Raw genomic sequence first — 2500 nt, 5'->3', positions numbered from 1 at the left:
GAAAAAGCAGATTTGTTGGCCTTCAGCAAGATTTTTATTTTTATATTTCCACCCACATTAACCACTTCCATTTTTGAGCATCACTTTTGCCATACCACCTCTAATTATTGTTAACTGATGATCTTTTATGCCTGTATAGACATAAATATCTATCTAGATATATCCAAAGATGCTAATAAAAATGTTCACTAGCTTTTGTCTTCAGTGTGAAATAGTTCTACCACTTGCTTGCTTTTGTAGCTGTTGTCAGATTCAATTAGATCTTTTTTTTAAAGAAAATTCTTTGTCTCCACCAAAAATCAGTCTGCATAGAATTGAAAATATTTAAAACTCTACACAATATTGAAAAATGAACAGGTGGTAACTGGCATGGCTTTCTGAGTCACATAAGACCCAGAAAGTTACGTAGGGTCACTGTACGAAGGACTCAGCCACTGATGCATGTCAGTTCATTGTGCAAGTGGAAAAAGTCAGCTTCGAGACTGAGAGTTGTGAACCCTCAAGGCTTTGAGGACATCTTGCAACAAAGGGTTGTAGCTGTAAAACAGATATTATATGATTTATATCGCCTTTTAAAATTGCATTTGAGTGTTTGGTGACAATGACTTCAGTTGTGGTATTGGAGATTTCTATGAATTCATCAAATAATTAGATTTTTAAAAAATTAAAACAGAAGCACACAAAAATACAGATTCAGGAAGTAGACAAATCCACATGAACCTGATTGTTGATATAATAAGCTAGTTTTCCAATATTCTTCAATGCCAAATAGTGCCCTAGTGCTATTCAGATAAAACGATGAAGTGAAAGTTGTTGCATCATTGATGGATGTGAAATGAATCAATATAATGCATTATAGAAAGTTCTATGCTTAATAATTCTGTTCTAATTTAATTTGAAAATTTGGTGTATTCAATAGCTCTTGACATTTCTTTTTAGCTGTAGTTATGTGATCTTTCATTGTGTATGGTGCTATAATATTAAGCAGGGTTGGATTCTTCTTCAAACCTTTTAAGGCCATTTTTACTGTAACCTACCTAACTATATGCCTGTAATGCTTAAGGTGTCTATGGCAGTTTTTGTGCTGGTGTGTTTTGTATAATACCTAGTAAAGGAAGTTATCTAGGCTGTACACTTCTAATGATACGGTAAAAAAGACCAAAACAAATTTTGGAATGGGAGAACTCTTATGAAAGAATAAATTAAGATAGCAAGTCTCCAGCCTTGGCATTGACACTAAGATTATACACTATATGAGCAAGCAAAAATGTGGTGTGTGAAATGGCAAATACGCATTATGGTTTATATAGCGTCTGCCACATTTTACTAATTCTTCACCACTGTAAATGAGTAAACCACTTTCCTTGAAGCAGTGGAATTAAGTATATTTACATATACCTGTCTATATATTTTTACTCATGTATTTATCCACAGTAGACATAAGATTAAGAAGAAAATTGTTAACAAGCGTGCCAGGCCTTTGCCATTTTGTAATTTTTTACAACGGACATATAAACAGAGAGAGAAACTCCTAGGTTTTTAGGTTAAGTTTAATGGTATTGTTGTGAAAGTGCAGTCTCATAACATCTTGATTTGTGGTGGTTAGATGGCAGCACTGAAGCAAAATTCTCAGGAAGCAAATTCACATATAGCACAAATAGATGAAATTCCTGTTGACTTCAGTAGGAGTAGTGTACTGTGACTCCAGGTTTGAATTTGATTCTCATAAATCCCAGATTTTTTCAAACTGGTTTGTTTTATCTCTGAGAATTAGCACAGTCTTAGAACAAAAAACACTAAATGGATGCAGCATCTTCAAATATCACAATTCTAAGCGCTACTAAATAATTAGTTGTAAGTGGGAATCTGCTTTTTTGTGTCTGTTGTCTGTATTTTACAGCATGCATTTCTGAAGGCTTTTTATTAGAATAATTTATCCAGTGTTTCTTCACAAGGACATTAGCTTTTGTGATAAGTGTAGTCATTTTGACTCTGGAATAACATTAGTTATATATTCAAGTTCTATAGTATTGCTTGTAGTAGCTTGTTTTAGCACCTCAATCTTGATAACTATTAATAAATAATTTTCAAACTAAACTAAGATTATTTTTACAAACATCAAAAAAAGATGTTCTTTCTTTCTAAATGTTAAATTTAAAAAGTTTAGAAAATAATAATTGTATATTTCTTTCTCATAAAATTTGTCATTTCACATTTTCCTTCATAGACTAGATTGTTTAAGCAGAAATATATATTTTTAAAATGTTTACTGTTAAAACATATTTGGGATTTGATCTCTTAATCCTTGTATCCTTTTGCTGCAAGGAACTGTGATATCCTGAGAACATACAGCACTACAATCTTTTTTTTATTAATGCTTGCTTTTATTTCCAGAAAGGAAGGGAAAATTATTTTTTGAAGGTTGCAAACTTGGAATGGTGACAAGCAACTTGAGTAGGTACTGGTTAGATCAAGCAATGCCTTTAACCATGTGTCTCAA

At 32.3% G+C, this 2500-nt stretch overlaps 1 protein-coding gene across 1 annotated transcript in view; it reads left to right on the top strand.

Moving 5' to 3' along the window:
* Positions 1-2500, top strand: part of FOXP2 (forkhead box P2) — a 317473-nt gene that overhangs the window by 238764 nt on the left and 76209 nt on the right. The window lies entirely within an intron of this gene.

The sequence above is a fragment of the Gavialis gangeticus genome, unplaced genomic scaffold, assembly GCF_001723915.1.
Source record: "Gavialis gangeticus isolate Ggan-Ray unplaced genomic scaffold, GavGan_comp1, whole genome shotgun sequence".
NCBI lineage: Eukaryota > Metazoa > Chordata > Crocodylia > Gavialidae > Gavialis > Gavialis gangeticus.
Note: the sequence above shows the minus strand (reverse complement) of the source record. Positions and strands in the feature narration are given on the sequence as shown.